At 47.4% G+C, this 18543-nt stretch overlaps 1 long non-coding RNA gene across 1 annotated transcript; it reads right to left on the minus strand.

The window, feature by feature from the left end:
- Nucleotides 1-1097: 1097 nt before the first annotated feature.
- Nucleotides 1098-15231, minus strand: LOC141424052 (uncharacterized). Its single transcript, XR_012448873.1, has 2 exons — nucleotides 3897-15231; nucleotides 1098-3735 (listed from the first exon to the last, which is right to left on the minus strand). It is a non-coding gene; the product is annotated as an uncharacterized lncRNA (long non-coding RNA).
- Between the last annotated feature and the right edge of the window lie 3312 nt (nucleotides 15232-18543).

Here is an 18543-nt window from a genome sequence, read left to right on the forward strand (position 1 = left end):
TGTCTTTCATTGTGAATATTTAAGTTCATGTTCAAACCCCACTGTGGGTAAACTTTACTTTGGTTTGTTCAACCCCTCCCATTTCTCCCCCTTACCCCTTTACCTCCCACCCCCATTTTCGGCAGCGTTCAGTGCACACCCTGTGTCCTCTTCCTTCACAGGCATATGTTTTACGACATTACTGACGCTCCAGCCTTCTCTCCTCCTCTCCCTCCTCCCCCGAGGCCCTAGAGCAGCTCCACGTTTACAAATGTGTTCTACATCTGAGCGTGTGTGCGATCACGCTTGTTCTGTGTGTGTGTCTATCTTTGGATCTGTCTTCCATGTAGGAGAAAACATGCAGCCTCGTCTAAGCTCATCTGGTTCAGCCCTCCACCCTTTACGCTGTGCCCCCCTTTGTCTAGAAGCCCATTCGCATCTCACCGATGGCTCTCTTGCCTCAGAATATTGTCACCCTGTTGTCTACCTCTTGGGTTTTATTTGCTTCTGGCTGACACATGGCGTCCAGCTGCTTCTTCCCCACCTGCTCCTGTGTTGTGCCACACCCCCATTTCCCACCATGTTTTTCTGCAGTCACTCAACCTCTCTGTGCTCATCTCTGGAACAGCCTTACCTCTTCCTGCAACTTATTTCCTCACAAACGGCTCCATTCTACACCCTCCTTTATTTCCAGCTCTTTCTATTTCATCTCCCCTCTCCATTCTCCTTGGCTTTTGTAAGACTGGACCAGAGGTGGTGATAAAAGTGTCCCAGGATGACTCAAAGAGCAAGTGCACCTTTCGCTGTGTCATCCCTCTCCCGGGACCATTTCCAGGGAGGCCTCTCTGGGGTCCACCGTTCCTTTATATCTGAGTTGGGATTCTTTTCCAGGCACCCATGGAAGTTTCCGCATTCTTTCTACTCTTCCTGATGTTCCCCTCAACAGCTTCCCCTCGTGTCTGGCATCCAATTCCAGCTTAGGATCTGCGGCGTCTTCTATTTTTCACACATGAAAAATCATCCAGGATTCTTTTTCAGAGCTAAGACCTTGGTCAAACATGCATAACTGATGCACACAACAGTAATATTTGACAAAGGAAAAAACCACACACCCTTCCTGAAGATTAAAGGACATTTCATCTTTATTGTATTTCCCCAAGGGAAGAGTGGCCCTGTCCTCTTTGAACACACAAAACATGGGCGCTCTTACAAAACACATACCCTTTATAAAATGGCAAACCAACCTGTCAGTGCAAGTCGATGTTCACAGTTCAACAACAAAGGCTAAAACATCAAATAAAAATGTATATTCCCAACAATTTGAGTATTCTTACATAGCTATAATATATAAGTAGAATGGATAAAAAGAACTTATTGTAAGAGTAAAAACATTTATGAATGTGTAAGTTATAATCTGAATAACGAAAATATAAAGAACAGCATGTTTTCAAATCTACAACCATCTCAAAACATTGCAAATAAATATAGTAAACATTTTATGACCAACTTATTCAAAATAATTCAATATAACTTATGATTTATATTAACTATATTTACACTAACTCTATTATGATCCCACGTGTCTAAGTTTACATATTAAAAACAGTCATCAAATCTGGCAAACCAAATATACGTGAGCATATGACCGCAACGTGAATTTTGGTGAGACTACAGGTGCCTCAGGAAAGAAGGGACCCAGCAAGGCCTGATTTCCCTTCATTCCTTCATGGACTCCCAGGTGTGCCCCCACACCGAGGAGTGGGGTAGTTTTATTAGGCTTGTTCTGGAAGAATCTGGGTTCTTCTAGGTTTGGGAAACTCCTCGCTCTTCCTTGCTCCAGCTGGCTTCAGTGTTGGTTTAGACTTCCTGATGAACATTCCCATCTCCCTGGGCACGGCGATCTGGAAGGCAGAGAGAAATGATGTCAAGAGGCAATGCTCCAGGAGGAAGGTGATCGACAGGCTAAGTCAGTCCCAACAAGGGTTTGGAACCACTTACAGATCCTAATTCACCTCTAGCCCTTCATCCAGTCTTGGGGATTGAAAGCAGGCTTCGTGCTTGCCAGGGAGGTACTCTATCCCTTGAGCTATGACTCCAGCCCTTTATTTTATTGCTTTAAGCTAGGTTCTCCTTAGCTTTGCCTAAGCTGGCCTCCGACTCCTGACGTCCTGTCTCTATCTCCCAGTTAGCTGGATTACAGGTATACACAACCATGCCCAGCTCTGAAGCATCACCAAGAATTGTGATGACTCTTGGGCTTTTCTTTCCATGACTCCAACAATCACTTAAGCCCTGAGGTCAGGCCCAACAGTCTTCTGTAGAGCAGAACATGAGGTGATTCTGCTCAAGGAAGGAAGAAAAAAGCGATGTCAGACACAGTTCCCTAGGTGTGAACTCACAATGCGACTGTGGACTAAACTCAGACCGTGGTCCTCTCCACTTACTGAAAATGTGAACCTCTAACCGTGCGACAGCATTCCTGACGTCAGGATGTCATGAACCAGGACACCAGAACCCGAATCCCAAACCAAACTCCCGATGTTTCATCCTCGCGTGAACTGGGCTAGCTGTGCTCTACAAAAATCAAACCTTTGCTCAATGCTCTGCTCACATCCATCACTGTTAAGGTGTGGCTTGTGTGCAGCCACCGCAAGCTGCGCACAGTTCCGACCAACGTTCTTGACCATAAACTTGAGGGGAAAGGGAGAAGAGGGGAACTTGGTCCAACAGTGGTAGGATAAGGAGAACAAGAAATTTCAAAGAGAATTCTGGCCATAGGAAATTTGTTTCAAGTCAAATTAGGACTAAACTAGTTAGTGGCCATCTGTCATTGATAATATTCAGACCTCCCACATTTTCTTCTTCCTTCCTTCCTTCTGTCCTTCCTTTCTCCCTCCCTCCCTCTGTCCTCCCCCTTCCTTCCTCCCATTTTCCTTCCTTCCTTCCTTCCCTCCATTCCTCCATTCTTCCTTCCTTCCTTCCCTCCATTTCTCCATTCTTCCTTCCTTCCTTCCTTCCCTCCTTCCCTTTCTTTCTTTTTTCTTATGGCACTTGGGTTTGAACTCAGGGCCTTGACTTGCTGGACAGGTGCTCTACTATACTTGAGCCATGGCTGCAGTCCTATTTTGCTTTAGTTATTTTCCTATGGGGTCTTGTTTTGTACCCATGCCTGCCTAGATCCTGACCCTCCTATTTTTACTTCCCACATCACTGTGTTATCAGTGAGTCCCCAGAGTTGGTACCGCATGGGACCCTAGGTCAAGACTGAATTAAGAAGTGACGGCAAAAGCTCGGATGATGGGCATATGGAGGTTACAGCTAGCGGATACTCGCGGCTGACAGAAATCAGCACTTGCTCACAGCTGCCATTCGGACCCAATGGCTTTGGGTTAAAGGATTTCTACCTCATCCGAGCCCTAGCGACACTTGGGTGTCTCTGAGGCCTGGCTATATGGCCGGCCCCTGGCCCCCAGCACGTCTCTCAGGGTCACTTCTCTCTGGTTGTCATTTCTATGGCTGTGCAGTGACCGGGAGTGTCTTACAGCCTGGAATGGTTGGGCTGCTTTATGGTGTGGCACCAGGTGTGGCACGGAGTGGTCAGGCAAGGGGGTTTCAGGATTTCCTAAGCAGACATCAAATCGCCCTGGGCACACTACAAGGACACAGACACACCTTTACTGAAGCCGATGATGGAACAGAGTTCTAAGGCAGGTGGGTGCGGTCTCGCCCCCACACCCAGAGGTCCGGGTTATAGGCCTGGATCCGGAAAGAAAAACAGCTTCATGAACAGTGCTGCTCCCCAGGGAGACCTCTCCCCATGTCCGGCCTCCACTTCTTTCTAGTTCCCAAACCCATTCCTTCCTTCGCTCTCCAATCCAGAGCCTTCCCCCCAAGTCCTTCGCAGCCCGGACCCTCACCTCTTCACACTCCTCTCGGGACACCCGCATCCTCCAGCCCATGGATCGCATCATCTGGTACCGTAACTTGTGGAACAGAGGGTGCTGGAAGTAGTTCTTTCCGTAAAGAAAGTAAAATATGTCTTGCTTAGGAGCCTGGTTGTCCTCTTCCATGTCATTGGCCAGATATCTGGGGAAAGAAATCAGAGCCCTCGTCAGAGGGACAGCCAGGGAGCACCTGCACCTGCAGTCAAGTGCCAGGAAGAAGAGCAGGCTGACCCTCTCAGCCCAGGGACACATCACCCCTGCTCTGTACAAAGAGGACTGTAGAGCCCACTGTGGGACAGAGGTCTCCCAAGGGGCCTCTCACACTGTGATGATGGAGAAAAGCCCATCTGGAGATCCTGAGGCTGTCCCCTGCCACTATCATGCCCTGCAGCTGGCATCATGGCTCCCCATCTCCCTCCTCACTCCCTTTGCTCTACTTGGGCTGTGTGCACACCTGTGTCCCCACTACAGAGTAATGACCCATGGGTGTGGCCTAACCCTGTCCATTTCTCCATTTATCCCTGCCCAATCAAGTGGTTGATGGAGAATTTGGCTCATGAGATGTGTTAATTCCACCACCTTTTCTCAGACCTCTCTTTCCATCCACCCATGTGCCCTGGTGCAGAGGTTGCTGGGCCAAAGGTTTTCTTGAATGAATGAATGAATGAGGGAACAAGTGAGTGAATGAATGAAGGGAAGATTCAAGCCAAATGCCATTACTGATTACTTCATTGATACAACACAACAATAAAAACACTTTTAAAATGAACAGAACTTAGCTGAGTGCTTCAAGAATGGTGGCCTGTGCCCATGGAGCTTTAGCCTATCGGGCCTCAGCAGCTGCTGGGAAAGAAGAGCTCTCCTGTCGCCAGCACACAGCAGTTAAAGGCAAGTACATATAGCTTGGCTCTCACTCCACCGACTTTCAGGACATGATGCTTAGAAACCACAACCAAGCAGGTGGGCGTGGTGGCATATGTCTGTAATCCCAGCTACATGGGCAATGGGGAAATCAGAGGATCATGGTTTGAGGCCAACCCCAACAAAAAAGTTAGCAAGATCCCATGTCACAAAACAAGCTGGGCATAGTGGTATATGTCTATAATCCAAGCTAGGCAGAAGGCAGAGGTAGGAGAAGGATGGTAGGGGGCAAAAAGTGTGAGGCCCTACCTGCAAAACAGACCACAGCACAAAGTGTTGGTAGAGTGTTTACCTAGGAAATACAAGGCCCCAAGTTCAAACACTAGTACTGCCAAAACAAACCAAAAATCCGAATAAAAAATAACCTCCCACCACGCAAGCAGGATTTCTGCCTGAAGTGGGGGGCTTTGGCTCATACACCTCTATTGCCTGCAGTTTAAACTGGCTAGACAACGAGCAGAAACCTAGTCATTTTGAAGACAAGTAATTAGACTCCTATCACTTGGTAATAAATAATGGAGCCATGACAGGTGACTGCAATTTTTTTTCTTTTTGGTGGGACCAGAGTTTGAACTCAGAGCTTCACCCTTAGAAAGTAGGCACTCTAGAGCTAAGGCATGCCTCCAGTTCATTTTTGCTCCGGTTATGTTTGAGATGGGGCCTTGCAAACTGTTTGCCGGGCTGCCTTTGAACCACGATCCTCCCATGTCAGCCTCGTAAGTAGGTAGGATTGCAGGCATGGACACCAGTGCCTGGCTCAAATTTGCTATTTGGTAAAGACGACAGATCCAAATACTGCTTTATCTACTTTAATCTCTGCTCATAAAAATGCTTCTGAGCCTGGTGCCAGTGGCTTACACCTGCAATCCTAGCTACTTGGGAGGCTGAGACTGGGAGGATCACAGTTCAGGCCAACTTGGGCAAAAGTTATTGAGACCCCCATCTCAATGGAAAAAGCTGTGTGTGGTGGCACACACATCTCATCCCAGCTATGGCAGAAAGCATAAAATAGACAGATTACGGTCCAGGCCAGCCTAGGCAAAACCAATAATCTATCTGCAAAATAACCAGACTATCTCCAAAAAGGGCTGTGTAGAATGCCTGCCTAGCAAGTGTAAACCTCTGAGTTCAAATCCCAGTACCACCAGCAGCAGCAGCAGCAATATCTATGTATAAAAAAGTAATTTTTGGTACAGGTGCTGTTTAAGTGCAGCAGAAGTCTAAGAAAAATGGACTCAGTGGAGAGAAGCAAACAAGCAGCAGCCTCCACACGGTGCCTCACAGGGTGGTGACACGAGACGCTGTGACCAGTAAGTTCTCCTAGCTGGACTCCTGCTTGTGTTCTGACTTCTTGGGGCAATCAGTAATTCCCACTGCTTGACAACAGAGCAGGCAGGGCTAGCAAGAGCTTTGGAAGCTTCCTCATGCTTGAGGAACTTACATTTTAAAGCCTCTAGGGCCCAGGGCTCCAATTAAACAGATGCTGTTTTGGAACAAAACAATTATTCGCAGTCACATATACAAGGCTGTCAAGGTGGCGAAAGTTTTAAAGACAGGAACAACACATTTAGGCCTGGCGGAGTGGCTCAAGTGGCAGAGCGCCTGCCTAGTGAGCGTGAGGCCCTGAGTCAAACCCCAATACCACAAACAAACAACCAAACAAACCAAAACAAAACAAAGCCAGCGTCTTTAGATATGATTTTTAACCAAGACACAGATGACATAAAGGAACAATGTCCCACAGGTCTGTGCATTATGGATAAAATGCACTCTGTCAGATACCATACCATACCTTCATAGACGTGTTATACAATGAAATAAATGAAGTAAAAAGATCCAGGTAGCGAGTTGTGAATACCAGTGCAAACAGAAGCTGGCTTTTCCCGGAAATACCTGAACAAACAGAAAGAAAGCATGAGAAAAGTCCTGGAGAGCGACACGGGAAGTGTGTGTGGGGCAAGGGCTGGCGTCGGAGGCCCGGGTCTAGGACAACTGTGAGTAACCAAGAGTACTTCCAGTTTTTCTTTCCTTTAGCATCCCAGTGTGCACTACTCTTGAAGGCCCTGCCAGCTTTTGTCTTCCTGTGATAGGTGAGTCTAGGAAAGTGACTTCATTGTACCACCAGCACACCAGGACGGGTGTCCTCCAAGGAGCACTGCGCTTCTCATTCTGTCACCTCAGGCAGGAGTACATTTCTTTCAACAGCTGGGCTATTATTAGCATTGTAACTGTCTTTACCTCTGGATCTTTCCATTTTAAAATACGGTCTCCATGGCTAGGGGCATATGACGCAGTAGAAGCATGCTTGCCTAGCATGCTGAGGCCGTGGGTTCAATCCCCAGTGCCATCACAACAAACCAGAGCCCAAACCCAGTTTCTCCATGGTGACAAATCTTTGGAGGGTGGAGCTGGAAGCTACTCTGATTAAGGGGACAAGGAATCAGCTGAGGAGACTGGTTTAGGTCTCCAAGCAGGAGCCTCTCGTCCCCTGGAATAATGACACAACAGTGCACACCTACTTGGTAGGAGGTGGAGATGAGGAGGATCAAAGTTTGAGGTGAGCCTCGACAAAAAAGTTTGAAAGACTCCCATCTCAACCAACAAGCTGGGTGTGGTGGCATGCACCTGTGACTTCAGCAATGGAGGAAGCACAGGTAGGAGGGCTGTGTCCTAGGCTGGCCCTGGGCAAAAACGAGACCCTATCCAAAAGAATAACAAAAACAAAGGGCTGGTGGAGTGGCTCAAATGGCAGAGCGCCTGTCTAGCAAGCAAGAGGCCCTGAGTTCAAACCCCACTATAGCAAACAACAACAAAGTTACAAATAAAAAAAAATTAAACTCCATCTTTTAGATTCATCATACATCATTTTGGTTTTTGTTTTGAGGCAGGATCTCTCTCTCTCTCTCTCTCTCTCTCTCTCTCTCTCTCCCAGGCTGGTCTTGAACTTTATATCCTCCTGCCTCAGCCTCCTGGGTGCTGAGATCAAGGTGTGCACCACCATGCCCAGCACCATTATGCATTTTAGTAAGCATGTATTTAACAGAAGAGTCACTACAACCAAGTGACATTCATAACACCCCGGGACATAAAATAAATCACATTGTTTTTCAATGACACTTCATAGTTTGCTGAAACTAAGAACCTGGATGCAAGAATGTTATTTTCTAAGTATGAGTAATTACACTTCCAGCTTATTCACAGTAACATCTAAAGAGAAACCAAGAAAAGTTGACTCTTTCCAAACCCATCAACAGAAACCAATTTCAAGAGCCAAAGGAAGAGATTCAGGCAGCACATGTGCTGTTAAGTCTTTTCCTCAGCAACGAGGACTTTTTTCCACGAGAGATCGGTGTTCAAAGGAGAAGCCATGAAGCTGATGGTAAAAACTAGACCCGAGATGGGGAAAGAAACTGGAAGCAGACAACTCACACTGGATGTTTGTTGAAGCCTTCAAAGATAAGTTTCCAGTCTGCTTGCTGTACGGTTCCACCTAATGTTTCAAACTTATAGGATACAAGCTGAGCACCTATACTCTTAGTTACTGTGGGGTCTAAGACTGGAAGGAATGCAGTTCAAGGCCAGTCCAGGCAAATAGTTTGTGAAACTCCCTCTCCAAGAAAACCATAGCAAAATGGACTGGACGTGTGGCTCAAGTGGTAGAGTGCCTGCCTTGCAAGTGTGAAGCATTGAGTTCAAATCCCACTTCTACCAAAAACCTTACAGGATACAGATGGGCAAATTTTTCCATAAAGGGTTGATTCTTTAAAAAAAAAAAAAAAAAAAAGGAGGAGGGGAGGTTGGAGGTACAGCTCAAGTGGTAGCATTTGCCTGTTTAGCAAGTGTGTAGTCCTGAGTTCAAATCCCAGTACTACCAAAAAAAAAAAAAAAGGAAAGAAAAATTATAAAAAGGGTTTATTCTAAAGCAGCTTTGGAAACCAGGCAGAGTACTTCTGTCCTCATTTTCAGCATTCCTGTACTAAACACCAAGGACAATAATATAGCTCTAATCACTCCTCTTTGAGATTCACCTCACCTGTCACCTCCTCTGGGACATCCTCCCTTGTGCTGTTGATTCATCCAGCTGCTGCCCTCGTTTTTCTTACAGACTTAAAAAGACACACTATGATTGGGTTCCTGCCTCCTCTCTCCCCAAACCTCCACTCACCACAAAGCTGAGATAGGCAGGGGTCGTGCCTTATTCCGTTTTGTATTCCTTATGTGGGACCCTGGGCCTGACACACAGCAGGCTCCACAAGATACTTGCTGAATGAATGGACACATGGAGAAAAGAAAAAGGCAGTCACCTTTACGTGTCACTGGGCAAATTTTCATTGTGTGGTATTTGGGGAATACACTTCTAAAGCATTTCCAAGTCCAGCTGTGTCTTTCGCCTGAACAGTTAATGTGCTCTGTCCCAATTCACTACCAGCTAGAGCATGGAGAGCTCCCTGGGTGAGCACAGGGTAGAGAGGAGGACAGACAGCACTGGCACCATGGTGCAGAATCCAGGCAGGGACCAGCATGCTGGGAATCCCCAGATGCTTACATGATTCTACACTGTGCTCCCTGGCTTGGATCCTGATTGGCAATTAGCAGCCTTTCCCTTTGCACTGTAGAAATGTCAGTCTCCACAGGAAGGCAGGAATCCCAGCTGAGGATGTGAGGGGCCCAGGAATCACCTCGGGGGATGCTGTGGAGTGTTTGCTAGTAACTGCTTGTTGGGCAAATGCTCTACCACTTGAGCCTTACCTCTAGCCCTATCTCCATTTTAATTTATTGATTTGCTGTGCCAGGATTGAACCCAGGGCTCATGCATACTAGGCAAGTGCTCTACCACTGAGCCACACCCGAGCCAACACCAACAACCTGGTTTTAGAACAACATACACCAAAGCTCTCAGGTAACAAGCACTCACAGAATATGCACTGTAAGCACTTCAGACACTGATGTCCTAGTACCAAGTGCACCAAACATCCATAGTAAGTAGCATCACTTGTCAAATGGAAGTCACTCATTAAACTTAACATCTCTCCTGTCTTTACTCACAAAGCTGAGCTACTATATACTTCAGTGTAGCTACTTTAAAGTCTGATGTAGTTAAAAGTTGCATTTTTAGATCAGGGACATAGTAGCTCATCCCAACTACTAGGGAGGTAGAGACTGAAAGGACTGTGCTTTGAGACTAGCCTGGGCAAAAAGTGAGACTCATCTCAACAAAGGATCAGGCATGGTGGTGCACGCCTGTAGGATTCTTGGAGACCCTTTCTGGAACACAGCTAAAGCAAAAAGGGCTGGAGGCACGGCTAGAGCGGTACCGCCCCCTAAGTACTGCTCATCCCAAAAGTGATTAGGTCTTTTTCAACACCCCTGCCACTTCCAAGTGTAACTTCCCAAGCTTTTCAAAAGCCCCTTCTCTATGTGTTTGTGTATAGGTACTGTATACATTTACCCCTCAAAGCATGGCTCATGGTGGCTTTAAGCGTGCTTTTTGAAGCTATGTCTCAGATTCATCATTCCCTGCTATGAGTATGTCTCACTCTAGCTCAGTTCTTTGCGTTGTTTACAATTTTTGTTATAAATCTTGCACAAACATCTTTGTACCTATAGATGGTGTTTTGCACTTACTTAGGTACAATGAACATTTTATACTTTTATGTCATTTGTTCACATATGACAATTTCTATAGCCCAGATTCCTTAAAACTACTGGTACAATAAACATGAACACTGTCACCTAGCACGGCCAAACCTGTCCTAGGGAGGCAGCGACCAGGCCATTAACACCTGCAGGGAACGCCCTTTTCCTCAGCGTAACACTTCCACTTTCTCCACCTAGTGGGTAGATAATGGTGTGTGCTGCCATTTGCACACCCAAGTTCAGAACTAGTGAGGCCGGGGATTTCTGCATGCCAATTGGTCTTATTTTCTGTGAACTGCCAACTTGGTCAATTTTGATGGTTCTTAACCTACTGTCACCTATACTACAGATTATTTCTCTTGGTTTCTTGTCTTTGATTATATTTTGAAATAACAAGTTAACTTAGAGGCATGTGTCACCTTGTCTCTTCCTCAGTCTGCCCGGTCCTACCCAGGACCATGGTACGAATACACATTCAGGTCACCTGTGTCCATCGGCAAACTTTTATTCTTTTCTGCGGAGTTCTTTACACTCCTTGTTGGGAAGCCAGAGGCATCTCTGGCATCTTTTTTGTTGCTTCACACCCATACTATTTATTGCCCATCTGGTTTGACATCCACATATCCACGTTTTTATCTTTTCATACGTGTGTCTTACCATCTCATCTGAACTGCTGGTGCCTTTTTTTCCCCCCTTCAACGCTGGGGGTTGAACCTCCAGCCTGCTAAGCAAGCAGTCTACTGCAGCTTCCAGAGCAAAAACTTTGATTGTTGCCAGCGGTTGCTGTGAATTGCCTGGGTGCCTTGCACACAGCAGGTGGTTAATAAATGCTTCAGAGCAATGATCACTCCAGAGACTAGCACTCAATAACAGCACCAAGAGGGAGTTGGGAATATGATGCAAAAGCTTCCCGAAGTACTCAGTGTCAGCAATAAAAGGAGGTATTTTCCACTTACTTAAAAATATAAACCCAAATATGTGATATGCAGAGACACTGTTTGGGAGGTTGACAAGTTTGTAGCCTGCATAACAACATCTAGGAGGGAAGGAGAGAGACCAGGCAGGGGAGGAGGGCTGGGGGTCATGGCTCTCGGGACTCCCCTGTCACTCAAACTCTGTAGATAGAGCACTTAACCGCCTACAGGGAAACAGAGATAGAAGCCCCTTCATCTAAACGCCATGCTTGTTCTCCCAGGTTATCTAGGCAGCGTTCAGGACAGAAAGAGAGCGATGATTTGAGCATACCGAGGATCAGACTGCCATGATAGTTCAGAAATATGACACTCACCCTTCATTTTGGGGAGCCCTCTGTAATGACAATGGCAGATGCAGTCATAAAAGAATGCAGATTCAAACAAGATCAACTCACTGTCCCACTTTTTTAAAAACAGATCCTTAATAGGAGCTGTTCTGGAATGAGATTGCAGGAAACTGAATCCCAGCTTCCTCCCAAGCCCACCCTGTCCCTCACCCTTAGGAAAAAGGGCCTGTGGTTTGGAGGCTGCAGGCCTGTTCAAAAGTGCCAAAATCCTAAAATAAGCCCCATCCCAGTATTTTTGAGGTGAGAAACACAAGCTGGTTCTATATTGTCTCCTATTCCTGTTATATGAGAAATTCTATCAAGTTCTTATTCTTTCAACAACTTTTATAATTTAGGATGGAAAAACAACACAGTTAGTGAAGCCCAGCACTTAATTCTGAAGCAATGATCTTGGTGATTTCTGACAAAGATCTTGGAGATTTCATTTTTTAAGAGGCTGGTTTCGAAAAGTCACACCAGAAGGAAATCCACCGGCCAGAAATACTTGGGAACACACACTATCTTCCTTTGTGGCATTAGGGTTTGAACTCAGGACCTCACTCTTGCTAGGCAGGCATTCTACCACTGGAGCCATCCCCCCCAGCCCTTTTTTGTGATGGGTTTTTTTTTTCAAGATAGGGTCTCCAGAATTACTTGCCTGGGGCTGGCTTTTAACCACAATCCTACTGATCTCTGCCTCCTGAGTAGCTGGCATTACAGGTGTAAGCCACCAATGCCCGGCCCTTTGTTGGCATTGTAGCTGAAGTACTTTCCATTTTCCTTAATGCTCTCAACCTCCCAAATGAAAACAATGAATATGTAAAAAACAAAACAGCAGACCCTCTCCTTGCAACTCACCATCCTCTTAAGAATTAGGAATTCTCCCCAACATTTTAGTGTGGATACAAATTAACTACCTGCCAGAAAAGGAGATTCTAGGACCCACACTCATACAAAGATTTTGAAGTAAAACTAAAGATTGAAAGTAACATCTTAGTACAAGAACAAAAAGACCTAATCCACTAGCATCAAACATTTAAACTAACTCCTTAGGCCAAAGCAGACAGATTTAGTCAAAATCCTTAACTGTGAATTACTGATTGTGTTTCTACCCTGGCTCTGTCACTACGATTACCTTCTGAGATTCCTCTCTCTCAGAACAGGGACAATGGCAACTACCCCTACGTTGTTTTAAGGATGTCTCGAGTAAGTCATGGAAAGCACTTAGTTGACTACTCAATACACAGAAAGTGCTTAAAGTTAGCTATCACAATTGCTTGGCTGTCACTGGAAATCATGCAACTGAGCCTTTCAGTGTACGTCACCTCCATGTAACACACACTGGCTTCAGTACATAGTACATGGACTTTGTAACATCTATGTTGAGTGCTCAAAGTTCTTTTTTTGGTTTTCCTTACTTCCTGGATCTCAGCTATGTTCCTGGGAGACAGGTGAGGCCTGCAGACAGCAGAATCAAAGACACAGTGTTACTTTAGAAGTGAAGATTTTTATAAATCAACCAGATAAATGGAATCTGCCACCCAGGTCCTTTAGGATTCCCATCCTTCGCTGCCTGAAAAAATTAAGTTCTGGAGTTCTTCAAAGTTATAAGTTTAAGGAAGGCTTTGCATTTGACGAAACTATTTAAAATGTGCCTTCCTTAATGAAATATACAACTCCATTATCTGGGAGAGGTTTGTTGCACTGGCTCCCAGCAAGACTTGCATGAAATGAGCATGTCCTGTGGGGAGGGACCAGGCCAACTCACTGGTGACGTGGAGCCAGGAACCGCGTGGGACCACATGGGACCTCAAGGGTACCCAGAGCCGCAGATTTAGCAGAACCCGTTATTAGATAGATGAAGGCCCTCGAAGTTTAAGAAATCATTTGCCTCTCAAAGCAGCACGAACTGCGTCAACAAACTCAAAGACCCAAGCCCCCCCAGCCCTGCGGATGGCGGGTGCGATCCGGGATTCTAGGGCTTGGGTGACCTGACCCGAACCCCCTACAAACCAGCACTATCCTACAGCCCCGTCCTTGCAGGGGCAGGGTGGGCAGCAAGATGACCTCTATCCCCGGCCCTCCCAGGCCCCCATCTCCCCGCTGCCACGTCAGGTCACGGTCCTGTCTTCCTCCCCTCTCCAGTCCCATTGATCCGAGGGTCTCCAACCTGGGTTCCGCCCGGAGAATCCCCCGGATGAGGGACACGCCCACCGGACCCCCATTCCAAAGTTTTCAGACAGAACAGGGCACCGCACAGCGCGGCCAGCGCCCCCTGGGCCCACGGCTCAAATTCAGGAGCAAACCGAGTCCAGCGGGGCTGCGCTGCGACACCAGCAGGGCCACCGCGAGGGGCCGCAGAGTCCCCTCACACCGGGCCCATCGCCCACCGACGGCCGTGATGGCCACCGCGATCCCAGCCCCCTTCCAGGGACGGCCGGGGTCCCCCCCGCCCCGCCCCCTCGGGAGCCCCGGCCCCGCGCGCCCCAGCCTCTTGGGCCTCGCCCGGCCGCTCACCGGCACAGGAGCGCGTCTTCCAGATCTTCAGCAGCAGGATGACGATGGCCGCCAAATGGGACAAGAGTCCGGTCAACCGGAAGATGTTCATGGCGGCGGCGACAGGTAGCAAACGCGCGGCGGCCCCGAGGCTCAGCGGCTCAGGAGGCGGCGGAGGCGGCGACCCCTGAGAGGAAGCGGCGAAGATGGCGAGAGCGGGCGCGACGTGGCCAGGGACGTGGCCGAACCGCCGTCGCGCAGGCGCGGGGCAGGCTGGGAAAGCGGGCGGCCGCCAAGCCCCGCCCCTTAGCCCCGCCTCTTAAAGGAGCCGCTCCCAAGCGCAGGCTGGGCGCTACAGCCGGTCCTGGCTTTCTGCTGAGAGTGGTTGGGTTCTTGTCAACTTCCCTCTGCTGCGCTTCCGGTCTCCCCTTGGTGCCAGAAGTCTTCTTTACTGTTTGAAATGACATTCCTTTGTGAGGGTTTTCTTTTTTTTTTTAATCCCCTAACACTTGTTTTTACTATATGAAAATGTACAAGAGGAAAATCACGCGTGATTGATCACGGTGGACCTGGGCTGTAATAGAGGATGGGCTGAAGTGGGAATTCTGCCGTGATAGAGAATGTGTGCGGGGGTGTGGCTCAGTGGTAGAATGCTTGCCTAGCATGTGAGGAGACCCGGGTTTGATCCCCAGCCTTGGAGGGGTGGGGAAGGAAAAAAAAAGATAGATAAATGCAAAATGAGGTGGAAAAGGGAACATTTCCTTAGGATGAGAGATCGATTAGGCTGGCAGCCAGGGTCTGCTGTACAACTTGTAGCCACTTCTGCCTTTGGCAGCCTCCCTGAGCTTGTAGGGCGTTTGCTATTTAACTAAGAAGAAATTTAAACTATAAGGATAATTTATTTATTATTATTATTAATTCTTTTTTTTTTTACCATTTATCTTCAACTACAAATGTACGTATCAGAGCATTTAGGCTGGGGTTGTAGCTCAGTGTTAGACAAGTCTAGCCTGATTGAGGCTCTGGGTTCATGCCACAGCACCTGGGGGTGGGGAGAGGCCTGGCGTGGTGGCTCACCCCTATAATCTCAGCAATTTGGGAGGTGGAGATTAGAAGGATCATGGTTTGAGGCTAGCAGGACCAAAGAGTGACGGAGGGGCAGGGCGCAATACTGGGGATTGAACTCAGGACCTGGCCTGGCTAAAGCACTTAACCACCTGAGCCACAGTCCCAGTCTAGCTGGTGGCCTTTTACCTGGCAGAAATAGAAGCTGTCATGGAGTGTTGGCGGGGAAGGAAAGGCCAGTCAAAGGTTTGGGATAAGTTTCATCTCCAAATAAGAAATGATTCTGTACTCTTGTCCCAGGTGTAAAATCTTGTCATTTTTGTTGAGTCACATGTTCTCTGCAAGTATGACGTATTTCAAACACGTCTACCAACTGGTAAGTATAAAAGTCTCAGACCAGTTTTTCAGAACAACCCACAACCTGGTCCTGGTGTATGAGATCCTGTGAGACCACAGAAAGGCAGACACACCCAGTATGGATCACACAATGCAATTTATTGGGGTCCTTACAAAGTTTTTTTGGGTGGTACTAGAGATTGAACTCAGGGCCTCAAGCTGCTCTACCACTGGAGCCACGGCCCATGTTCCTTTTACTTTCAGCTTGCTTTTCAGATAGGGTCTTGAACTTTTACTCAGGCCAGCCATGGACCCAAATCCTCCTACTCCCACCTCCTGAGGAGATAGAATTCTAGTCACGAGTCACTACACTGCCTTGCTTTTTTGGGGGGTGGAGTGGGAGGTAAGACTGGTGTCTTGAACTCAGGGCTTCACACTTGCAAAGCAGGTGCTCTACAGTTTGAGCTGTACCTCCAGTCCATTTTGCTCTGGTTATTTTGGAGATTGGGTCTCTAGAACTATTTGCCTGGGTTGCTCTCCAACCTCAACCATCCCAATCTCAGCCTCCCAAGTAGCTGGGATTACAGGAGTGAGCCACCAGCATCACACAGCCTTATTTTTGAGATTGGGTCTTGCTATCTTTTTTCCCAGGCTAGCCTTGAACCTCCACCCTGCTGTCTCTGCTTCCTGAGTTATTGGTTGGCTTTATGAATGGAAGCATGGTGCTGGGAACCAGCAAGACCATTGGATCCCCTCAATTTGGGTCAGAAAGAGGGGCGTATGTATGACTCAGAACAAAAGTGATTTCATCCTGGCTGAGACGGACCAGGCTTATCTTATGATAATCTAGAAGAATAAGGCACAGCCCTGGTGCCAGGGTCCTCACGGTTTGCTGGGAAACTCCCCAGGAAAAACCAGCCTCAGTTTCTCAGGGGCGATCACGACCATTTTCAAGAAAGATGGCTGCAGTTGTGTCAGGCTGGATCCATACACCAGTCTTAATATTTGGGGGCGCTCACTGGCAATAGGACATTGTAAAACAAAATGATTTATATGCTAAGGTCTTGCCGCTTGTATAAATATTTGCACACAGTGTGTACTTGTGCGTTTCAGCAGTGGGCCAGGGGTCCTGACATTCCTTCCTTTTTCCTATAAATGAAAAAGAGTCACAGTGCGTGACCACTGAGAAATAGATGTGTAAAGTGAGCTTCTGTCAGGGGGATGCAAAGTTAGACACTGAAAATATCGAGTACTTTGAAACAAACTACTTTCTTCGTCTCTCCCTGCAGTTTGGATGCAGTATGTGTTTACAGTAGGCTTTGTGAGCTTTTTTTTTTTAAATGGTGTTGGAATTTGAACTCAGGGCCTTACCACTTGAGACATACTCCCAGCCCATTTTTGCTTTAGTTATTTTTCAGATAAGGTCTCATATTTTTGCCCAGAGCTGTTTCAACCAAGTTCCTCTTATCTACACCTCCCAGATACTGGGATGATAGGCATGCATCATTATACCTGGCTTCAGTATTGAGATAGGGTCTCACAAACTTTTTGCCTGGGCCGGCTTCAGATAGTCATCCTCCTACCTATGCCTCCGACGTAGCTGGGATCATAAGCCTGTGCCACCGTGCCTGGCCAGCATCCATTACTCTTTTCAAAATTAGGATCTGTTCATTGTAGAGGGGCTGCATTGTGACAATTCCAGATGGGCTTGTATTGCACATAGATTAGATCACCCACCATCTCTCCCTCGACCCCTCCCCACCCCACTTACAGCAATCGCAAGAGATTTTTTTTGCTCTAGTTCATAGCATATGTGAAGTCCATCCTCCATATTCCCTCCCCTTCATCTCCCTCATTCAGCTCCTCTCCCACTAGCACCCCAACGCTGTACACATTTTACAGTCCTGTCTTTCATTGTGAATATTTAAGTTCATGTTCAAACCCCACTGTGGGTAAACTTTACTTTGGTTTGTTCAACCCCTCCCATTTCTCCCCCTTACCCCTTTACCTCCCACCCCCATTTTCGGCAGCGTTCAGTGCACACCCTGTGTCCTCTTCCTTCACAGGCATATGTTTTACGACATTACTGACGCTCCAGCCTTCTCTCCTCCTCTCCCTCCTCCCCCGAGGCCCTAGAGCAGCTCCACGTTTACAAATGTGTTCTACATCTGAGCGTGTGTGCGATCACGCTTGTTCTGTGTGTGTGTCTATCTTTGGATCTGTCTTCCATGTAGGAGAAAACATGCAGCCTCGTCTAAGCTCATCTGGTTCAGCCCTCCACCCTTTACGCTGTGCCCCCCTTTGTCTAGAAGCCCATTCGCATCTCACCGATGGCTCTCTTGCCTCAGAATATTGTCACCCTGTTGTCTACCTCTTGGGTTTTATTTGCTTCTGGCTGACACATGGCGTCCAGCTGCTTCTTCCCCACCTGCTCCTGTGTTGTGCCACACCCCCATTTCCCACCATGTTTTTCTGCAGTCACTCAACCTCTCTGTGCTCATCTCTGGAACAGCCTTACCTCTTCCTGCAACTTATTTCCTCACAAACGGCTCCATTCTACACCCTCCTTTATTTCCAGCTCTTTCTATTTCATCTCCCCTCTCCATTCTCCTTGGCTTTTGTAAGACTGGACCAGAGGTGGTGATAAAAGTGTCCCAGGATGACTCAAAGAGCAAGTGCACCTTTCGCTGTGTCATCCCTCTCCCGGGACCATTTCCAGGGAGGCCTCTCTGGGGTCCACCGTTCCTTTATATCTGAGTTGGGATTCTTTTCCAGGCACCCATGGAAGTTTCCGCATTCTTTCTACTCTTCCTGATGTTCCCCTCAACAGCTTCCCCTCGTGTCTGGCATCCAATTCCAGCTTAG

This window comes from Castor canadensis, chromosome 6 (assembly GCF_047511655.1).
Source record: "Castor canadensis chromosome 6, mCasCan1.hap1v2, whole genome shotgun sequence".
NCBI lineage: Eukaryota > Metazoa > Chordata > Mammalia > Rodentia > Castoridae > Castor > Castor canadensis.